A 24,635-nucleotide genomic window follows, 5' to 3' on the forward strand; every position below is an offset into this window, starting at 1 on the left:
CCTGGCTTGGATGGGAGTGTGGGTGTCATTAGGTGCCATAATGCCTTTTGATTCAATATTGAACCAATGTCACATATTAGGGTTAGTATAGTTTACATCTTCCCTGGCCTCATCCTTCAAGGTGACCTGTCATGTCCCAGTGTGAAAGAGGGAATGGGATTCGGTCATGCAGGGAACACAGGCCAAGTTAAGGAGAGAGATTCTGGCTAAGGAGAGTGATCCTATCATGGCCTCCCATTATAGAACTGCAGGAACTGTAGCAGAGCCAGAACTCTCTCCAAGACAGAGTTGCCAGTGGCTGCAGTGCTATGCTAGAACTTAAAAGATCTTGGTTCAATTCCCGGGTCTACTACAGACTTCCTGTGTGATCTTGTGTAAGACAATTAGCCTCTCTGTGCCTCAGATGATCCACATCAGCAAAATGGGGATAACAGTGCTGCTCTGCCTCACAGGGGTATTAGAGATGGGCAGGAATTTCTGTTAGGAATGATTCCCCCCTTCCCTCCAAAAAAACCCTTTTTTCAAAACCAAAATTTTCCAGAAGTATTCCAGGCAGGCAGCTGAAACATTCTATTTTGGCTTTCTCAAAAGGCAGTTTTTCTTGAGATCCCTTCCTGTAAAAAACTTCATATCTTTGATATTTTCTCACGCCTTGGGGGAGAATTTGTTAAAAAAAAGAATTTTTTGAGGGGATTTTGATTCTCTGGCCAGCTGTAATAAATACATTAAAGATTGTAAAGGTCTCAGACACTATGGTAACAGGGGTTATATAAGTACAATAGCTAGTGTATTTCTCTTTTCTATGTGATCTGCATAATATTTAAGATGTCCTTAAATATTCATTACCTAGCTTTTAAATATTTAGGTTTTCTAAATGATGCAATAAGTAAATACATTGTTGTCATTTAGCTAGCTTCACTGGTTTTTCATATAGATCTCATTGGGTTTTCATGTCAATACAGATAACAGTTGGAACTCTCAATACAACAAGAGGACACTGCTAATCACTACATGCTTGACATCCATTAGCAAACAAACAAAAAATAACTGGGAGGGCTTGACTGCTGGACAGTTATTTTCTCTCTTGAATTAAAGAAAAAACAAATAAATTGCAAAGTACTTTTCCAATTTTTTTAATTATTGCATTTTTCCATCATCAGTATTTCCCAACTTTTGTTCAGTCAAATGCACTCTTTATATCTGTATAATTGTGTTTGTATTTACATTTTCCCAGGCTCTTATAGCGCCTCAAGGAGTAATTTATAGGGCTGTAATAATGTGTTATATTATCATGATTCCGTAAATGACTTCCCAAGGCACTAAGAGAGCCTGGGAAAATGTAAACACAAATACAAACAAGAAACAAATACCTGTGAAACAAAGAAAGCACAAAGAAGGATAATATATGACCCTAAGCTCACCTCTGTTTAAAGGCTCAACTCAGCTCCCATTGAGGTCAGTAGGAGTTTTACCTTTGACTTCAGTGGAAGCAAAACTGTGTCTTAAAACCTCAACTGCAGTTGCTTAGCTTTTATATTTAATGACACTGATTGTATCTATTTAGTGATATAGGGCTATAATTAGTCACTACTAAATTAAAAAAATGTAATTTAGTACTGAATATTTGGAAATACTCCTATATCTTTATTTTTGATTCATTAGTAAGTTATCTAGGGATTTTTATTCCTTCAGGAAGCAATGTAGTCCAGTGGACTGGGAATCAGGGGATCTGGATTCTATTGTCAGCATTACAAATTGCTATGTGACCTTAAGGAAGTCATTTAGGGACAGACCTCTAATTCCAGGTGTTCAACTTTAGTCACGTTGCACTGACTGACTCTTGCTCTGAGGCTGCAAAGCAGCAGAAAGCTGGCTTAAGTTGGGGCCTGAGGATACCCCTGTGAAAGGGCAATTCTTGGGTGGCAAATAGTTGCCATAGCACCATTTTGCCAGCCCTCCTTCTTAGGTTCTTGATTCATGGGATGTTTCCAGGAGGCAAGGAGCGTGGCATAGATACGTTGCTTTGCTATCCCCAGCTGCTGGAACAACTTCTTGATTCTATGGGCAGCTGGGTGTAAGTTAGAGCAGAGATCAGGGTACACTAACATATCCTGGGGTATGGACTGGCACATGGACATCCCCAGGATCCAGGGATGTAAAGCCACTTTGGCCCTAGGCATAGGGGGGATTTGTGCTTTCCTGATCAGATAGGCAGTGCAGAAATTAAGGCATGTGAGAACCCTCCTTACTTGTCAGGAATTGAAATATAATGAAAAAACCCCAATTTATCTGATAGACACTGCCTTCAGACCAAGGCATGTGTATATGGTACTGGGTTGCCATTCTCTTGTGTCTGAGGTGCATTTCAATAATTACCTCTTTCTTTAGATTGAAAATACTTTTTCATACATGAAATGAATTGCTACTTAAATGCTCACTAAAGGTCTAAGTTCATGGAAGCAAAAAAGTCATGGGAGTTGGAGAACAATGAAGAATTGATTAAAATACTTAGACCTGAAAAACAAAATCAAATTGTTATTTTCCAAATGATAAGCAGCATATGTATAAGATGTTGGGGGATGATGCACAACTTGAAGTCCACTTTGCTTAGGTGTGCATAGGGATATCTGTAATGATCGTGAAGTTGAGCTGAATATATTTCAGCCGTGAAGAGCTGAATATATCTCAGCCATGAAGAAGAAGGGTGAAGTCAAGTGATGAAATTATGTAAGCATCACAAAGCTGCAGTCCTGGCAGAGTCTAAGAGGAAGGTTGTACAATAAAGCTCTTCAGGAATCTTTAGGCCTTGATAGTGTATTGGTATCTTACTGACTTCTATTAGACCTTGGTCCAAGTTGCTGAAGAAGACCCTTTTCAGCCAATGTATTCAGAGGCCAGGTTGGAGATCCCTTACTCACCCTGGTGAACATTTACTCACTAGCTTCAATGGGTCTGCTTGTGGGGAGTAAATGCTCTACCACATGTGCAAGGGGTGCAGAAGCTAGTCCTATATGGCTTGATGATTTAGGCCCAATCTTGCTCCCCTTAGATTCAATAGGAGTTTTGCCAATAATTACAGTGGGAATAGGATCAGATCCTGCATGAGAATATTTAATGCAGTTGAGGCAACCTCCACCTACCTTTTGTCATCATGAGGAAGTATATATCAAATGAAAAAGAAATGAAGTAGGGTGAGGTAATGAGGTGGACTTTGTCTACAACACTGATGGTTTGTAGAAGTGGGGGTGTTATCCAATGAATGTCCAATCAACACGGTATGAGCCTCTCATCATCTCCCCCCCCCCCACCCCAGGGCAGTGAAGTCAGTTCTGAATGACAGATCTTGGTCAAATGCAGCCTGTTATGTTTTCCATCAGTAGAGCTGGATATCTGTGTATAATTCCTGTGGGATTTGAGGATGGTAATGTATACACATAGAAAAAGTTCAATTTCAAGTAGCTGCTAACATCCAGTAAACAATGTGTTCCAAAATTCCTTTCAAGGCTCATAGCACACAATGAGTTTTGTTCTAAACACTGCCGTTCTTTGCAATGTCCAAGACTTCTTGTGGGAAGACTGCATACTCTGAAAAGAAAAGAATGAGAGAAAATATGTCACACTGAAACTACTATCAGCAGAAAGCCCTATTACTAGCCATAATCCCGATATTCCTAGTGTGCCCATCATTGAGGCATTTAAGCATTCCAGTTCAGCATGTAGAGTCATTTTTAAAGCTGTCTCTGCGTGTGGTATGTGTGGAGATTATTAAGGGCAATATAAGTTAGGCACATTTTGTGTAAAAAGGACACTCGAATAACTTTAATAAGAAAATTGGAAGGCGGAAGTGGACACTCACACAGACCCTCATAGTACCATGACCACCCCCAGGGTCCTTCCCCAGCAGTATGTTTCCTTCTTCCCTCCTCCCTCAATAAGATCATAAACTCCTCACTCTCCCAACCACCCTTCCTTCACTCCTCCTTGCCTGTGTACCCAAGCCCAATTTCTGCACAAGGCTCTGCCTTGATCCTCTGTCGCCTCCCGCAAATATCTCCTCCATGATGAGTCTGTCCCACCCAGATCCCCTCCCTTGGTCCCTCCCGAGCCTGTATACTCTCCCCACAACAGCTGCCTTCCTCACAGGTTCTCTTCATGAAGTTATGTGCCCCCAGCTACTACGTGTGGTGACCATTGTAACTGGACAGGCAGTGTGCATGTCAAAGCTGTCTTATTTACAATTTATTTTTTGAAGTTACTTCACATTCAGTTCAATTGAGAAGAAGGTCTCAGAATAGTCTGTGCTGCCCCTGTGATCTCAATGGTCACTGAAATTCTACAGAGAAAGAAAATGTCTTTTCAATATATTTTCCAAAAAGGTGTATGTATGTGTTTGTGTATACACACCCACACCCATGCATAACAAACAGAACAAAACCTTTGCTCAGCCACATGGCAACTTAACAACAATCTATATAATCAACATTGATGCTACAGCAGAAAATTCCTTCATGTTTAACCCACAGTTTGCTTCTTCACACAGCACAAACCACAGACATCAACCACTGCAGTTTATCCAAACACCACTGAGTTCCACCCCAGCTTCTAGGCCAGAAGTGCACATGCACACGGACACAGCTGAATACATGTTCCCACAAACGCCTCCCTCTTCCCCCAAATCCTCTCAAGTAGCTTGACTTCCCTACTCACACCTTCTGTGGTGAGGTGAAGTCACTTACCTCAGCTTCCCTGAAAGCTACAGGGTCTGTTTTACTTTGAGGACATGACATCTCATGATTTCAAGAATTGAGTGAGCCCTAAAAAGAATCTGTGAGCTTGGCTTTGAAATCATGAAGTTAAAAAAAAAAAGTTGGGTTCTTTACTTCCTGGATTTGGGCCTTCACAGAGCTCCGAGGTCACATTTTCAAGCTTTACTTTGTTTGAATCTTACATTTAAAAAAAACCTGGAAAGCTGAAATTCTCATTTAATCACTTGACTCCAAAAGCTGGGGATTTCTAGAACTTGCCAAATATTGCCAGACTCATGATAAAATCTCAAGAGTTGACAACACTACTCATGAATACATAATCGTAACACAGAGTGATGGGGCGTCTGCCTCATACTTGCAGAAAAGAGGTAAAAGCAGCCTTAGGGAGGCTGTGCAGGAGGCAGCCAATCACAGAAGAGCTTATAGGAGCAGCCAGTCATGGCCTGGCTAACCAATATAAGAAGGGCTGCAGAACAGAGCAGGGTCAGTCACTCCCTAGAGCTTGAGAAGGGAGTAGGACTGGCTGCCTTGCAGGAGAAGGACAGCAAGCACCCTGCGCAGAGCAGTTCTGCAGGCAGAGACCATAGGGAGCTAAAGACAGATCTTGGAAGGCTGCAGGGATCTGCAGACTGAGACCCTGACATAAGGGAAAGGAGGGTGCTGGAGCCACTGAAGGGAGTGGCTGGACCATGGACTGCAGTTTGCCACTGAAGGGAGTGGACAGTAGATTGCAGGTCCCCCTGGAATGGGGGGACATAAAGTTTGGCACAGCTGGAAGTCAGCATCACTGAAGAGGATGCTGCAGTCCTGGGAGTGATGTGGGTCCAGAAAAAGAGGTGACAGTGGGTGAATCATCACCAGAAGAGGGTGCAGTGTTAATTCCCTGGACAGCCAGCAGGAGGCACTGCAGTGGTGAGGCACGCCCCGACAAAGTGATTTTGGTTGGGCCATGAATTCCACACAACTGCCATTTTAAGGCCCTCAGCCTGCCCTCAGTGCAGTGCCTCTGGTACATGCAATGGGTATAGGGAATGCCCTGTGTGGCTGATCCTTTGTCTCCACTGCTCATGCAACACTGCCATAGGTCCTGAATAATGCAGAGGGCCCTCCTCAGCAGGGTGATTTTGAGTCATGTGGCATTAGAGGATCAAACTGATCACCTTAATTTCACTATGGCAGGACATGGCTTGCATTGTCTATATCCCAAAGAAAAATGACTACCTATTCTAATTCTGTAATATAAAGCTGATTTCACATTCATGTGTTGCTCACTAACATTTGGAAAGTACTTATAAAAATATTGAAGCCGATTCTGTACTGAATTTCCAGGGATAGTCCTACCAAAAAGGCATAGCTCAGAGGCAGGGTGGGAGTGTGGCAAATGTATTTTTATACCACCTAGATTCTGCCTGAACTGGGTGGGGATCATTGTGGCCCCGATGCACATTGTGGCCCCAGGGCTGGTCTAATTTATGGCAGCATTACCGTGGTTGCCTATGGGCTGCTTTAAACCCCAGAACCCCTTGTGATGCAGATCACTGTATATGTGCCCCCTCCTAAAACCAGGACACACCCAATACTTAGGGCTGTAAACAAGGCAACCTCAGGCTACTCCTGTAACTCCTACATTGTTCCTGCACCAGAGGAATTATCCCCAAGTGGTAGTATCTCCTTACACCACTGGAACAGCATGTAGGAGCCTTAGTGGAGGCCATACTAGTCCCCTTTATTTTTTTTATTGGATTGGAAACTACTAGTTTTATGAATTGTTATCTGGTAATGTAATTGTATAATTCATGTATTACTTCCACAAGGAAATTTCTGTGGAAAATCAACACATTGGAAAAAAGTCAAAAGTTTCACAAAATCCATCTTAGCATTCTTGCAAATTTGATGGGTTGGACGTGAAGTTATAATTTCTGCATTGTGATGTTGATGCAAAGGCTGATGATTTTGTTGTACAGGAGCCAACAGTGTTCTGAGTTCCCATTTTATTTGCAAAAGGGCATGGTATGCAATATTGAAAGAACTGGATTATAAATTCCCAGATCAGCCAAGATTTCCAAATGCTTCACAAAAGCATGACTCTCTCCCCAGAGAGATTTGTATGGGCATAGGTCCATCTATATGCAATTAACCCATCACACCTTTCTAGATAAAAAGTGACAAGTTCTACATCAGTAACTCTGTGCTTATCAGTTTGTGCTTTGAGATCTTATTAGCGAATGGGATTATAAACACAGCAGAATGTTGGGTGAGGTATGTTCCTTTCTCACTGAAATGTCTCTATGACTGCACAAAGTCAAACTGAGATGCCTTCAGTTGGAGGCAGACTCCACATAGGAAAGGGTTTAGCGATGATGAAACTCTCTCTCCTTCATGAATATAATGCTAGGGAAAGATCGTATAAGTGACAGCACCATCTAGGGTGATCAGATGTCCCGATTTTTATAAGGACAGTCCTGATATTTGAGGCTTTTTCCTTATATAAAAGCCTATTACCCCCTCACCCCCGTCCCAATTTTTCATACTTGCTGTCTGGTCACCCGAGCACCATCTAGCCATAGAACAGTTACGGCACAGTAGTGGAAGCTTCCCCACATTACCATATCAATATCTGAATCCTAACTAGAGGTTGGAGCATAGATCATTCTCCATACCCATTAATTCTTTTGCACACTCTTGGCAATCCTAGCAAAGAAGCAAATCGGTCATTTCCCTTGTGATGTGGACATCTGAGACCACTACCAAACAGCCATCAGACAGGAGCAGCTTTCAGTCACAGTCTACCTGATTGAGCCAAGGGCCTAGGTTCTGTTAAATAGTAGTTCTCAAACTTTAGAATAGGAAATGATACTACAACACAGCGTCTGAGATAGTGGAAACTTCCGGAAAGTGGTAAAAGTTACTTTTAAAATGGTAACCACTGTATTATTACCAACTTCCTGAGCCATCCAGTCCTCTATTTTGTCCTCTTCTGATGAGCACAAAATTCATAATTCTGTCTAACTAGGAGTGTTGAGTGAGTTACTATACTCAAGAGAGAGCCAACTTAAGCTGATCAATAGCTGAAATTTGAGTATCAAGCAGCCAAAAGCTTCATCTCTGGAACTTGCCCAGGACTTCAATATAGTAGCACACAGCAGTTCCATTGGGCAGCAAGACAGGTTCCTATACCCTTATTTCTGAAAAAGAATGTGTTGGTCCACTTTACAATTTTAGGTTGAATTTTTAGAACACACTCCAAATGTTGAAGGGAATTTCCATGCCACTTGCTTAGCTATGAACTGGAAGACAAATAAAGGAGACAAGTTTTCACCCCTTCAAAAACTGTGGATATAACCATTCTGATCATTGAGCCTAAGCCTCTCCACACTGACACAGTTTTATTTGATGTGCTTTGTTAGCCTTATTGACAAGTTTAAAAAAATGTGCCTACAAAGTGTTCTCAGTTCAGTTACTGTCATTTGGAATTTTCTCTGAAGAAAAGCTCAGAAAACACTGCATAAGACAGATGGAAGCAACATTAACACATCTGATAACACTTTGCACTTCAACAGAACATCTGAACATCCCAAAACACTTTACCAACAATAATTAAACCTGCCAAATCCCTGTGAGGTAGGTATATCAACTACAAATATACCAATGTTAAAAGAGAGATCACTGAACTACTAAGTGACTTGTCAAAAGTCATATAGTAAGTCATTGCCTGAGCTGAGAATAAAACCTAGTAGGCCCATCTGTCAGGCCACTGCTTTAAATCATGAGACTGCCCATCACTAGAACTCTAAAACTCTCAGCAGTCCTAACACGAATTCCAATGGTGCCTTACTATCTTTTTCAGTATGTTAAGAACAGGCAATGTTAACCGGGTTGAAACTTACTAGAGAATCTGATGTTGGAGCAGTTAGACTTATCACTAAGGCAACTCATTACACCTGATGAGGCCTTATAGGAGAGGGCTCTCCAGTTGGTTGATTCCCACAGAGATATAAATGACACAAATGTTTTGAGAGTGGGAAAATCCTTTTTTGGAAAAGTCAGGTGAGTTTTCAGGCTTTATTTACTTATTTATATTCAGACTTTATTTACTTATTTATATTTGATGCCTCTGATGAAAGCAGCATGTCTGGTCTAATCTCAGTGTGACAGGGTTCATAAATATACACACTACAGTTGATACATTAATGGCCATATTTATGCTCTGCTGTTTGACCTGTTAATTTCTTCAGACAACCAGAGATGAGAGAGAAATGTGCAAACTGTACATTACATATACCAAAAATGTTACCATTTGCAGGCCACTGAATCATAGTTACTGAGGATGAACAGCAGCATATGCAACATAAAGAAGTCAGGAAGCATGAAAGAAGAACAGCAGAGAGGCTAACAGAGGGAGTTTGCCTGGGAGTTTGCCTGGGGAGAGCCCACTGAGGCTTACATCTTGCCAGCTTCTCTGAGTAGTTACTACAACTCCTGAGAAAGCTCGTAGAAGGAAGGTAATATGGATGGGGAGCATTCAGCGGTTGTGACCTGCACTGGATGTGCCATGTTTGTCTTTTTTCCACAGGACAGAAGTGACTTTGTCTGTACAAAGTGCTAGTTGCTCTCCATATTGGAAGAGAAGGTTCAAGGGCTGGAGCAACAGGTATTGACCCTGCGTTGCATAAGAGAAACTGAAGATTTCCTGGACAGACGTCAGGATATGCTTCTACAGACACAACGTTCTGAAGATTCAGAGCAGGCTGCACTGCGGGGACAGGAGACTGGTGAAGAAATTTGGCAGCATGTGACCTCCAGAAGAAGAAAGGGGAGTGTCCATGTACCGGTAATGCAGATACAGGTAAGTAACCATTTTCATGTTCTCTCCACAGGTACTAATGCGGAGAGTGGACTAAATGATACATCTGATGGAAGGGAACAGAAGGAGACTCCGCCGATTGGAAGGCATGAGATGCGCTGTCCTAGGGTTGGGGGTTTCACGACCACTGCTCCCAAGAGAAGGAGGCAGGTGGTGGTAGTCGGGGACCCTCTCCTCAGGGGGACTGAGACATCTGTCTGCCGCCCTGACTGGGAAAACCGAGAAGTCTGCTGCTTGCCAGGAGCTAGGATTCACGAGGTGACGGAGAGACTGCCAAGACTCATCAAGACCTCAGATCGCTACCCCTTCCTGCTTCTCCACGTGGGCACCAATGATACTGCCAAAAATGACCTTGAGTGGATCACTGCAGACTATGTGGCTCTGGGAAGAAGGATAAGGAGTTTGAGGTGCAAGTGGTCTTCTTGTCCATCCTTCCCATGAAAGGAAAAGGCCTGGGTAGAGACCGTCGAATCGTGGAAGTCAACGAATGGCTACGCAGGTAGTGTCGGAGAGAAGGCTTTGGATTCTTTGACCATGGGATGGTGTTCCAAGAAGGAGGAGTGCTAGGCAGAGACGGGCTCCACCTAACAAAGAGAGGGAAGAGCATCTTTGCGAGCAGGCTGGCTAACCTAGTGAGGAGGGCTTTAAACTAGGTTCACCAGGGGAAGGAGACCAAAACCCTGAGGTAAGTGGGATACCTGGAGGAAGCACGAGCAGGAGTGCGCGAGAGGGCAGGGCTCCTGCCTCATACTGAGAAAGAGGGACGATCAGTTGAGTTATCTCAAGTGCCTATACACAAATGCAAGAAGCCTGAGAAACAAGCAGGGAGAACTGGAAGTCCTGGCACAGTCAAGGAATTATGATGTGATTGGAATAACAGAGACTTCGTGAAAAGAAAAGGAGTACTTGTGGCACCTTAGAGACTAACATTTATTTGAGCATAAGCTTTCGTGAGCTACAGCTCACTTCATCGGATGCATTTGAAGTGAGCTGTAGCTCACAAAAGCTTATGCTCAAATAAATTTGTTAGTCTCTAAGGTGCCACAGGTACTCCTTTTCTTTTTGCAAATACAGACTAACACGGCTGCTACTCAGAGACTTCGTGGGATAACTCACATGACTGGAGTACTGGCATGGATGGATATAAACTGTTCAGGAAGGACAGGCAGAGCAGAAAAGGTGGGGGAGTTGCATTGTATGTAAGGGAGCAATATGACTGCTCAGAGCTCAAGTATGAAACTGCAGAAAAACTTGGGAGTCTCTGGATTAAGTTTAGAAGTGTGAGCAACAAGGGTGATGTTGTGGTAGGAGTCTGCTATAGACCACCGGACCAGGGGGATGAGGTGGACGAGGCTTTCTTCCAGCAACTCACGGAAGTTACTAGATCGTAGGCCCTGGTTCTCATGGGAGACTTCAGTCACCCTGATATTTCTTGGGAGAGCAATACAGCGGTGCACAGACAATACAGCAAGTTTTTGAAAAGTGTAGGGGACAATTTCCTGGTGCAAGTGCTAGAGGAACCAACTAGGGGCAGAGCTCTTTTTGACCTGCTGCTCACAAACTGGGAAGAATTAGTAGGGGAAGCAAAAGTGGATGGGAAGGCACTGGGAGGCAGTGACCATGAGATGGTCGAGTTCAGGATCCTGACACAGGGAAGAAAGGAGAGCAGCAGAATATGGACCCTGGACTTCAGAAAAGCAAACTTTGACTCCCTCAGGGAACTGATGGGCAGGATCCCCTGGGAGAATAACATGAGGGGGAAAGGAGTCCAGGAGAGTTGGCTGTATTTTAAAGAATCCTTTTTGAGGTTACAGGGACAAACCATCCTGATGTGTAGAAAGAATAGTAAATATGGCAGGCGACCAGCTTGGCTTAACAGTGAAATCCTTGCTGATCTTAAACACAAAAAAGAATCTTACAAGAAGTGGAAGATTGGACAAATGACCAAGGAAGAGTATAAAAATATTGCTCGGGCATGCAGGAGTGAAATCAGGAAGGCCAAATCACACCTGGAGTTGCAGCTAGCAAGAGATGTTAAGAGTAACAAGAAGGGTTTCTTCAGGTATGTTAGCAACAAGAAGAAAGTCAAGGAAAGTGTGGGTCCCTTACTGAATGAGGGAGGCAACCTAGTGACAGAGGATGTGGAAAAAGCTAATGTACTCAGTGCTTTTTTTTTTTTTTTTGGCCTCTGTCTTCACGAACAAGGTCAGCTCCCAGACTGCTGCACTGGGCAGCACAGCATGGGGAGGAGATGACCAGCCCTCTGTGGAGAAAGAAGTGGTTCGGGACTATTTAGAAAAGCTGGACAAGCACAAGTCCAATGGGGCCAGATGCATTGCATCCGAGAGTGCTAAAGGAGTTGGCGGATGTGATTGCAGAGCCATTGGCCATTATCTTTGAAGACTCATGGCGATCGGGGGAAGTCCCGGACAACTGGAAAAAGGAAAAAGGAAAAATGTAGTGCCCATCTTTAAAAAAGGGAAGAAGGAGGATCCAGGGAACTACAGGCCAGTCAGCTTCACTTCAGTCCCTGGAAAAATCATGGAGCAGGTCCTCAAGGAATCAATTCTGAAACACTTAGAGGAGAGGAAAGTGATCAGGAACAATCAGCATGGATTCACCAAGGGCAAGTCATGTCTGACTAATCTAACTGCCTTCTATGACGAGATAATTGGCTCTGTGGATGAGGAGAAAGCAGTGGACATGTTGTTCCTTGACTTTAACAAAACTTTTGACGCGGTATCCCACAGTATTCTTGCCAGCAAGTTAAAGAAGTATGGGCTGGATGAATGAACTATAAGGTGGATAGAAAGTTGGCTAGATTGTCGGGCTCAACAGGTAGTGATCAATGGCTCCATGTCTAGTTGGCAGCCGGTATCAAGTGGAGTGCCCCAAGGGTTGGTCCTCGGACCGGTTTTGTTCAATATCTTCATAAATGATCTGGAGGATGGTGTGGATTGCACCCTCAGCAAGTTTGCAGATGACACTAAACTGGGAGGAGGTAGATACGTTGGAGGGTAGGGATAGGATATAGAGGGCCCTAGACAAATTAGAGGATTGGGCCAAAAGAAATCTGATGAGGTTCAACAAGGGCAAGTGCAGAGTCCTGCACTTAGGACGGAAGAATCCCATGCACCACTACAGACTAGGGACTGAATGGCTCGGCAGCAGTTCTGCAGAAAAGGACCTAGGGGTTACAGTGGACGAGAAGCTGGATATCAGTCAACAGTGTGCCCTTGTTGCCAAGAAGGCCAATGGCATTTTGGGCTGTATAAGTAGGGGCATTGCCAGCAGATCGAGGGATGTGATTGTTCCCCCTCTATTCGACGTTGGTGAGGCCTCATCTGGAGTACTGTGTCCAGTTTTGGGCCCCACGCTACAAGAAGGATGTGGAAAAATTGGAAAGAGTCCAGCGGAGGCAACAAAAATGATTAGAGGGCTGGAGCACATGACTTATAAGGAGAGGCTGAGGGAACTGGGATTATTTAGTCTGCAGAAGAGAATGAGAGGGGATTTAATAGCTGCTTTCAACTACCTGAAAGGGGGTTCCGAAGAGGATGGATCTAGATTGTTCTCAGTGGTAGCAGATGACAGAACAAGGAGTAATGGTCTCAAGTTGCAGTGGGGGAGGTTTAGGTTAGATATTAGGAAAAACTTTTTCACTAGGAGGGTGGTGAAACACTGGAATGCATTACCTAGGGAGGTGGTGGAATCTCCTTCCTTAGAAGTTTTTAAGGTCAGGCTTGACAAAGCCCTGGCTGGGATGATTTAGTTGGGGATCGGTCCTGCTTTGAGGAGGGGGTTGGACTAGATGACCTCCTGAGGTCCCTTCCAACCCTGATATTCTATGATTCTAAGACCAGCCATTAAGATGAAAATCAGCAAGCTTCTGGGAGAAGTAAATGCAGAATAGCAAAAATACGCTACCCTGTCCTTACTCACACTGTTGATGCTTTCCATTGAAATCAGTGGACCCAATTCTGGACCCCATTCCCATTTGATGCCATCCACATATAGTGCAAACAGGAGAAAAATTGGCAAAACTGCCTCATTGGGCATTCCTCTAGAGCTGGAGGAATCTCTAGGTAGCATAGGGTCAGAACATCAGCATAGTGGGGTGGTTGCCAATACTTCAAGATTCTGGTGAAAGTGCCACCATGCTTTCATTGTTCTTGCCTGCCACATCAGGACCCTGGGGCCACGGGCAGCTGGGAGAAAGTCAGAGTAGTTCATGGGCTGCTCAAGTTTACACAAGGGAGTGCATTGTGTCCTGTTGGCTCCATTGAATGCAGTTGTATTTATCTATCTATATAGCACCAAGAGTATGGAAACACTTTACAGACATATCCTCTAGCAATATTGTGAATTATAGAACTCTACAACATTCAGTATTTTAACGGGTGTAATTTGTTTATTGCTCCTCAAGATGAGAATTTCATATGGAAGGTCCAGCATTAACACTTGGTATCTGTGATATTCATCTCTTTTATCTTCATAGTTAAAAAGTTAATTCCTATTTCATTATTTTTTTATTTAAAAAAATAAATCATTGTTCAAAATTTTACTCTACGTTTGTAATCAAAATGGTCACATCAGTATTAAAACATATGCATTCCATTCACCTTTATAACTGACCTGCCTCAACCATACCATAGTATAGGAAAATTATGCAGCCTTTTTTAGATTTAATGAGCTCTCTTCTGTCAAAAGTTTAACACCATGAATCTTAAAAGGCACAGTGTGGTCTGGAACTCAGAAGAGCTGGGTTCTATTCTTGGCTGTGCTGCTGGCCTGCTCTGTGACTTTGCCATTTTGTGCCTCTATTTCCCCAGGCCAGAGATTGTCCATTCCTATATGTACATATAGTGACCTGTACAATCGAGCTCGGATCTTGACAGGGCCTCTACGCACTACTGCAATACAAATAATAATGAATGATTACTATGTCTTGATAAATTAAATAGAAATTAATGGGCTGGGTTCTGCTGCACACTGCAGCTTGCTTCCACTGTTCTGGTAGTATAAAGGTTGGGGAGGGAGTGTAAAATGGCTTTTTATAAAATCCCACTCTCCATTGTCCTCAACAGGTGTAGCTGGGCGCCCAGAATGTTTGAAAATCAGGCAGTCAGCTGAGTGTTTCAGGATTTGTGAACCTATCTTTGGACTCCTATCATTGAAAATATTGGGTTTTTGCCTAGCTTTGACTTCCCAATGGAGCAGAATTCTCTTTGATTTAAACGTGTGGCAAGTCTTCACCTTTTTTATGTTGCTGTTAGATGCCAAGGTTTGTAGCCTGTTCTTTTTATATGTTGTGATATACATATTGCTCATACAATATTTGTATGTTGTGACTGCCCCACAATAGTTCAGGCTGGTACAATAGCCAGGGTTATGAATTTAAACAAAGCTCACCTTTGTTTAACAGTGAAAGGATTACAATGGCACCATAAGATTACCCCTTCAGCTGAATAGGTTACAGCAGTAGATAAGTCATGATGATCTTTACATACACTTCCTATTGGACAAAAATTCTCTTTGCATTCTTATAGCATGCAACAGAGTCCAGGAACAGCTGGAAAAAATGCTGTCTTCATATGGATTAGTTAATATTCCTGTGATCCCTTTGTGTTCTTTCATCCACCTATTAGGCGCTTACACGCATGGTCTGGTCCTAACGATGTGTAAGCTACTGCATTCTTTGATACAGACTGTCCTTATATGCACTCTATACATCTGGATGTTCTGTCTCGAGATCTATCATATTAGCAAGGTATTTGTGCCTCTTCATGTTTTTAGGACGTCAGCTGGAAAAAACAGCTTGCAGCACTTGTTTTCCGTTGCTCATGCTTCTACCCCACTGGTGACCCTGAGGCCTTAGTCAGGAGTAAGATGTTTAGCTTTTCTTTTCTAGTGTACAGTCAAACATGTACTTATGGAGACAGCTCAACACCCCAGGGATAATGTTATTTGTCACATGGCACAGTGCAATTTATTACTTGTCCTTAGACTCTCATTGCTCCCTAGGGAAGCATTCATTTGGAATGCAGTGAAAGCATCACAGTTAGCTTGTAGTGGAATAGCGTCTCTCATAGGAGTGAATGTTACTAGTGGGCTTTGAAGACCTATCTAGTCATTCTTGATATGAATGTTATGCATCATCTTGCAGATGGAATGGGAGAAAACCGAGGAGGATCCTCAGAGATCTCTGTAGCCTGTGCAATTTTTCTTCAAGCTTTTATCAATGATAATATGGAGCACTTTGGCCACAGCTAATTATAATTTGCATTTGATACTGCCTCGCATGACTTTCTCATAAACAAACTAGGGAAATACAACCTAGATGGAGCTATTATAAGGTGGGTGCATAACCAGGTTGGAAAACCATTCCGAGAGAGAAGTTATCAGTGGTTCACAGTCAAGATGAAAGAGCATAACTAGTGAGGTGCCTCTGGGATCAGTTCTTGGTCTGGTTCTCATCAATATCTTCAATAGTTTAGATAATGGCATAGAATACACTTTTAAAGTTTGCAGATGATAACCAAGAGGGGTTGCAAGTGCTTTGGACGATAGGATTAAAATTCAAAATGATCTGGACTAACTGGAGAAATTCTGTGAAGTAAATAGGATGAAATTCAATAAAGACAAATGCAAAGTACTTCTCTGAGGAAGGAACATCAGTTGCAGACATACAAAATGGGAAATGACTGCCTAGGAAAGAGTACTGTGGAAAGGGATCTGGGGGTCATAGTGGAACACAGGCTAAATAGGAGTGAACAGTGTAACACTGTTGCGCAAAAAAAAAAAAAAAAAAACAAAAAAAAACCAAACATTCTGGGATATATTAGCAGGCGTGTTGTAAGCAAGACATGAGAAGTAATTTTCCACACTACTCCCTGCTGATTAGGCCTTAGCTATGGTATTATATCCAGTTCTGGATGCCACATTTCAGGAAACGTGGACAAGCTGGAGAAAATCCAGAGAAGGCAAGAAAAATGATTAAAGGTCTAGAAAACATGACCTATAAAAGAAGATTGAAAGAATTGGGTTTGTTTAGTCTGGAGAAGAGAAGACAGAGGGAACATGATAACACTTTTCAAGTATAAAAGTTTGTTATAGGGAAGATGGAGAAAATTGTTCTACATAACCTCTGAGGATAGGACAAGAAACAATGGGCTTAAATTGCAGCAAGGGTGGTTTAGATTGGACATTAGGAAAAATTTCCTTACTGTCAGGGTATTTAAGCACTGGAATAAATTGCCTAGGGTGGTTGTGGAATCTCCATCGGATATTTTTAAGAGCAGGTTAGACAAACATCTGTCAGACATCTGAAGAAGTGGGGTTTTTTACCCACAAAAGTTTATGCCCGAATAAATCTGTTAGTCTTTAAGGTGCCACTTGGACTCCTTGTTTGTTGTTTTTGTTTTTGCCTGTCAGGGATGGTCTAGGTAATACTTAGTCCTGCCATGAATGCAGGGGACTGGACTAGATGACCCTTCCAGTTCTATGATTCTATAATATCCATAAACTGTAGTTACAAAACAGAATAAGACACCTTCCTCCCCCAAAGGGGTTATATTACATAAGAATGGCCATACTGGACCAAATGTCCATCTACCCCAGTACCCTGACTTCTGACAGTGGCCAATGCCAGGTGCATCAAAGGGAATGAACAGAACAGGTAATTATCAAGTGATCTGCCCCCTGTTGCCCATTCCCAGCTTCTGGCAAAACCAAGGCTAGGGACACCGCCCCTGTCCATCCTGGCTAATAGCCATTGATGGACCTATCCTCCATGAACTTATCTAGTTCTTTTTTGAATCCTGTTATAATCTTGGCCTTCATAATGTCCTCTGGCAAAGAGTTCCACAGGTTGACTGTGCATTGTGGGAAGAAATACTTCCTTTTGTTTGTTTTAAACCTGCTGCTTATTAATTTCGTTTAGTGACCCCTAGTTCTTGTGTTCATGAGGAGTAAATAACACTTCCTTATTTACTTTCTCCACACCAGTTATGATTTTGTAGATCTCTATCATATCCCTCTTAGTCATCTCTTTTCCAAGTTGAAAAGTCCCAGTCTTATTAATCTTTCCCCATATGGAAGCTGTTCCATACCCCTAATCATTTTTATTGTCGTTTTCTGAACCTATTCCAATATCTTTTTTTGAGATGGGGCGATCACATCTGCATGCAGTATTCAAGATGTGGGCGTACCACGGATTTATATAGAATATGATATTCTCTGTCTTATCTATCATCCATTCTTGATTATTCAAGATGAGACAAGACAGACTTTACTCCTTTGAGCACTTGCCCTTTTGTTTTCAATGGTACAGCTAAAACCACAAATTAAAACTTCTATTTTACAAAATTTACAAAGAAAACATGGAAAAAAATTTCACAATGTGAACAACTTTGTGGTTTGGAAGTAACTGAGATAGAGACCTTGAAATTAAAATTAGCAACATATTGGGTAGAATTTGTTACAAACTTCCCAGTGAAGGGAAGCAACATGTACAGTATTTGTGAAAAGGAGAAACTGGCAGCATTAGGCTGGTACTGAGGGGTTCAGAGGGCAGGATGGGGATCAGGGCTAGGATAGGGGGTTGTGGTGTAGGGGGATGGCTCAGGGTGCAGGCTTGGGGTGGTGCTTACCTCAAGCGGCTCCCAGAAGCAGTGGCATATCCCCCCTCTGGCTCCTACCCGAGGCGCAGCCAGGCAACTCTGCTGAGTGCTGCTCTGTCTGCAGGTGCTGCCCCTGCAGCTCCCATTGGCCAAGGTTTCCGGCCAATGGGAGATGAGGGGGCAGGGCTTGGGACGGGGGCAGCGTGTGGAGCTGAGCCTCCTGGCTGCCCCTACACATAGGAGCTGGAGGGGGGACATGCTGCTGCTTCCAGGAGCTGTGTGGAGCAGCCCCCGACCCTGCTCCCTAGTTGGAGTGCTGGAGCAGGGCAAGCCTCAGATCTGGCTCCCCAGTGGGAGCTTGAGGGCCAGATTAAAACAATTGGCAGGCCGTATGTGGCCCACAGGCTGTAGTTTCTCTCTATTCCATAGAACAGGGGTGAGCAGAGACAGTGTTTTCTACAGGAAACACTTTGGTTAGAGGAGGGTGTAGTAGGCTAGGAGCCAGAAAACCACAGATTCTAATCATTTGGTTTCTCCAATGACTGCTGTGTGTATTTCTATGCGCTTCAAAACCCTTATGAATATTGAACATGGCCTCATATTCCTACCTCAGGTAGGAGGCAAATATTTCCCTATTTTACAAATAAGTTATGAGACAAGGTGCATAAGGTCATTGCTTTATACTTAAGATGAATGTGCTTGTGTATAAGATAGGTGTTCTGAGTTTCATGATGTCCTCAGCTGTTCATTTCCTTGCTTTCATGTGTTTTGTTTTTCAACTGATGTGCTCGGTATGTACCTTAGTATCAGTTAGAACCTTTAACTCATTTATGATGTTAGTCAGTTTATAGTTGTCTGAAGTATGACAAGAGGGAAACAAGGATATTGCATCTGAGGGAGGTTTGGAAGCATGAAAGATGTGACAGAATGGGATAAAGCATTTTGAAAGAAAAGAGAAGAAATAGAATGAAAGAGTAATCAATATCAAGAGGATATGCAAAATTGTGTAGAAATACTCTACACCAAATTCTTGATGTGCCACTTGATGTGCACCCTCAATCATCAGTGACATTAATGGGAGCTCAGCATTTCTAGGTATATGGCTGTCTACAAGCTGTGCCAGTGGACAAAGAACCACAAAGAATAATCCAAGGCAAGGAAGTAATAGATATATGTGGAATCAAACATTAAATGCTGAGGAGAAACAGAAAAATGAAACAATGAAGCTGAGAGTGCAAAAGATGATAAAAGCAATATGAGATTATGACAATTCAAAGGTTTTCAAGTACAGTGCATGAGGGACAAGAGGTAAGTGAAGGAAAGAGCAGAACTTCTGACAGTAAATCACCCATGTTGCTCTTAGAGATGGAAGTTGCTAACATCTATATTAATTTCTAGTTATCCTCTGAGACAAAGAGCTATAAAGCTGCACATTTGAATTCAGCATAGGGAGCCAGGAAATACTTAAACAGTAGATTTGGCACTACAATAAATGTGGGGGAAAAATTACCTGTATTTTGAACAGGATCTCACAAATTCACCAAGAAAGGGAGTTAACTACCTTAGCAAAGAGAGATGCCTGGATATGGAATTTTATAAATGGCTCTGTCTTCCCTCTGGCCAGACACTAGTCTGTTGTAAATTGACCCAGATCCTGGGCCCCACCTGCTTCTAAGCCCCTGGGTCAATATTTCTAGCTCTGGGTCTCTCAGGCTCACTCCCTATGTCTGACACCCTTCTTGGTCATTGGGACCCTGCTATCTTGTCACCTGAGACCCCCAAACAAATGCCTCAGTCCTCCTGAGCCACCCAATTGCATAGACATATTTCCCCAGAGCCCCCTTGGCTGAGGAAGCGTTGGTTACTAGTCAAATCCTTCATGGACAATGTGTCTGGAGAGGAAGAAACACAGGCTTAGCAAAAGAAGTTCTTAACCACCGTCAATTTTACTTCGGAAAGCACCAGAGAGACAGAGATCTTTGAAAGACAACAAAATCCTGAATGCAACCTGCCCTCAACCTTTGGTTTGAGCTAACACCTCCTGGGAGTCCTGGGGTTAGTCAGTGTCCTTAGGCTAGACAGCTGTTTCTGCCTTCTCTCTTCTTATCCTGGCCTTCTTGTATGTGGCAGTAATCTGGCCTCGTTACTCAGAAAAGCACGCACCTTTAAAATGTCTCTGTTCCTCTTTTGCCCATCCTTTAGATGGGGGAATTCCAGGCTCCAATCCCTCTCCCTCCCATGGGCTTCTGTGTCAAAGTCCACAGTGATACCCCTACTAGTAAAAAAATAAAAAACAAAAAAAAAGCCCCATTGTTCCAGTAGGGAAGAGTCATTCAGTGCTTATGGCCCTCTCATTGTTAGCCCTCTCTGAGGTGTCCCATGCCCCAGCATGAGCAGGGCAGTCTCTAGAATAGACTTGCCTCATCAAAATTAGACTTTTTTTTCTAAACAACCTGAAAGTCTTAGGCCATGTCTACACTATAGAGCCTATGTCAGCATAGCTCCTAATGTAGATACGGTGTATGTCAACAGAAGGAGTTCTGTCAGTATAGAAACACCACCTCCCTGATGATGATAGCTGTGCCAACAGAAGCACTCTTCTGTTGGCATTGCTGCAGCTATGCTGTGAGTTGTCTATGTGGGTGTGATTTTTTTTTTCACACTCCTAGCCAACACAGCTATACCAGTGTTTAGTGTGGACCAGGCCTTAGTCCATTATAAAGGTTATAATACAAAGTGAAGGCTACAATGAGTGTTACAATCAAAATGGCATGCACAAAACAAAATGAAAAGGAGTACTTGTGGCACCTTAGAGACTAACAAATTTATTAGAGCATAAGCTTTCGTGAGCTACAGCTCACTTCATCGGATGCATTTGGTGGAAAAAACAGAGGAGAGATTTATATACACACACACAGAGAACATGAAACAATGGGTTTATCATACACACTGTAAGGAGAGTGATCACTTAAGATAAGCCATCACCAGCAGTAGCGGGGGGAAAAGAGGAAAACCTTTCATGGTGACAAGCAAGGTAGGCTAATTCCAGCAGTTAACAAGAATATCAGAGGAACAGTGGGGGGTGGGGTGGGAGGGAGAAATACCATGGGGAAATAGTTTTACTTTGTGTAATGACTCATCCATTCCCAGTCTCTATTCAAGCCTAAGTTAATTGTATCCAGTTTGCAAATTAATTCCAATTCAGCAGTCTCTCGTTGGAGTCTGTTTTTGAAGCTTTTTTGTTGAAGTATAGCCACTCTTAGGTCTGTGATCGAGTGACCAGAGAGATTGAAGTGTTCTCCAACTGGTTTTTGAATGTTATAATTCTTGACGTCTGATTTGTGTCCATTCATTCTTTTACGTAGAGACTGTCCAGTTTGGCCAATGTACATGGCAGAGGGGCATTGCTGGCACATGATGGCATATATCACATTGGTAGATGCGCAGGTGAACGAGCCTCTGATAGTGTGGCTGATGTGATTAGGCCCTATGATGGTATCCCCTGAATAGATATGTGGACAGAGTTGGCAACGGGCTTTGTTGCAAGGATAGGTTCCTGGGTTAGTGGTTCTGTTGTGTGGTGTGTGGTTGCTGGTGAGTATTTGCTTCAGATTGGGGGGCTGTCTGTAAGCAAGGACTGGTCTGTCTCCCAAGATCTGTGAGAGTGATGGCTCGTCCTTCAGGATAGGTTGTAGATCCTTGATGATGCGTTGGAGAGGTTTTAGTTGGGGGCTGAAGGTGATGGCTAGTGGCGTTCTGTTTTCTTTGTTGGGCCTGTCCTGTAGTAGGTGACTTCTGGGTACTCTTCTGGCTCTGTCAAACCTACTGACCGCTATTCCTACCTACATGCCTCTAGCTTTCATCCAGATCATACCACTCGATCCATTGTCTACAGCCAAGCGCTACGATATAACCGCATTTGCTCCAACCCCTCAGACAGAGACAAACACCTACAAGATCTCTATCATGCATTCCTACAACTACAATACCCACCTGCTGAAGTGAAGAAACAGATTGACAGAGCCAGAAGAGTACCCAGAAGTCACCTACTACAGGACAGGCCCAACAAAGAAAACAACAGAACGCCACTAGCCATCACCTTCAGCCCCCAACTAAAACCTCTCCAACGCATCATCAAGGATCTACAACCTATCCTGAAGGACGAGCCATCACTCTCACAGATCTTGGGAGACAGACCAGTCCTTGCTTACAGACAGCCCCCCAATCTGAAGCAAATACTCACCAGTAACCACACACCACACAACAGAACCACTAACCCAGGAACCTATCCTTGCAACAAAGCCCGTTGCCAACTCTGTCCACATATCTATTCAGGGGATACCATCATAGGGCCTAATCACATCAGCCACACTATCAGAGGCTCGTTCACCTGCGCATGTACCAATGTGATATATGCCATCATGTGCCAGCAATGCCCCTCTGCCATGTACATTGGCCAAACTGGACAGTCTCTACGCAAAAGAATGAATGGACACAAATCAGACATCAAGAATTATAACATTCAAAAACCAGTTGGAGAACACTTCAATCTCTCTGGTCACTCGATTACAGACCTAAGAGTGGCTATCCTTCAACAAAAAAGCTTCAAAAACAGACTCCAACGAGAGACTGCTGAATTGGAATTAATTTGCAAACTGGATACAATTAACTTAGGCTTGAATAGAGACTGGGAATGGATGAGTCATTACACAAAGTAAAACTATTTCCCCATGGTATTTCTCCCTCCCACCCCACCCCCCAGTGTTCCTCTCATATTCTTGTTAACTGCTGGAATTAGCCTACCTTGCTTGTCACCATGAAAGGTTTTCCTCTTTTCCCCCCCTCCCCGCTACTGGTGATGGCTTATCTTAAGTGATCACTCTCCTTACAGTGTGTATGATAAACCCATTGTTTCATGTTCTCTGTGTGTGTGTGTGTATATAAATCTCTCCTCTGTTTTTTCCACCAAATGCATCCGATGAAGTGAGCTGTAGCTCACGAAAGCTTATGCTCTAATAAATTTGTTAGTCTCTAAGGTGCCACAAGTACTCCTTTTCTTTTTGCGAATACAGAGTAACACGGCTGCTACTCTGAAACAAAACAAAATGGAGTTCACAGTTTGACACAACCCTCCCACCTGCCTCTCCGCCCAATCTGTCTTACTGAAGATAAATATTATCTTCATATTTATCAGAATTACTAGGCTAAATTAATTCCTAGTGCAACTGCTTTGACTTCAGTGAGTTACTGAATTAGTTCAGTGAGAGATGAATTAGGTCCAGTGAGTGGACCAGGCAGAGGTCAGTCATTGGACATTGGGGAAGAATGTACTACAGATGTACACTTTATCTAGTCTGCACATTAAATAAAGAGGAATTTAGGTTTTATTGCTGCAAATATAATAATTTTTACCCACACAACCCATCTGCTCCACCTTCTGCAACCCCCAAAAGGGGAGTTCACAAAAATCACAGCTTGTTAGTGTATTTGCAAGTTGTTTTGTGTTAGTCAGCTATGAACCTCTTCCCCAGGACACTGGCTTTTTTTGAGAAACCAGAATGCCTGAGAAGCGCTCCCATTCTTCAGAACTTTACCTATCACACCCAGACTGTGCACTGCAGTCCTTGCCCTGTTTTATCTCTTGCTTCCCACTGTGAGGAGATAAAAGTTGCAGAACGGAGATATTAATTCTGTGGCTGATATGAAATCAGTTTGGTTGTTTCAGTTCAGATGTGTTCACCTCACACAAACCACTGCTACCAGGTTTGGCTTTGGTTTGGACCATTGTTGGCAGACTGAGGAGAGAGGATTAACTGGGCCTGGAGACTGAACTATCCTCTTATCTCCCCCTAGATTTGGTCTTTATTTAGCAGATAGAGGACTGTATTCAAGGCTATCTGGCACCATTTACAAGCAGCAGATTAACTACATTTTTAAAAAATCAATTTAAAACATTCTCTCAATTGTCTTATAAAAAAAACACTACAATATTTTACTGGTTGGTTCCAAATGCTACATTTTGCAATTGGTTTTGGACCAATGGTGTAATTTTCTCCTAGGGGTCATTTCCTAAAATCTCTTTACAGGTAATAATTCATGTTTCTATTTATTATCTATTTTAGTTCCTGATGTTAATCTTGCTAAATTAAAACACAGTCACCAAACTCTATCACTGTCTGAGATAAATGAGTGTGATCAAATGTCACTGTTGACCATGATCCATATGAATTGAAAGAAGTTTGATGTGTGAACATGTGGCTTTGCATGAAAAATGCTGGATTTATTCAGAGAGTTTGTGTGGGCTATTTTACGCTTTACTGCTGCAGTTTTATAAAGAAAATCTGGGAAAGAAACTTGAGACTGATTGCATCCTATTTAAAAAAA

This window comes from Dermochelys coriacea, chromosome 5 (assembly GCF_009764565.3).
Source record: "Dermochelys coriacea isolate rDerCor1 chromosome 5, rDerCor1.pri.v4, whole genome shotgun sequence".
Lineage (NCBI taxonomy): Eukaryota > Metazoa > Chordata > Testudines > Dermochelyidae > Dermochelys > Dermochelys coriacea.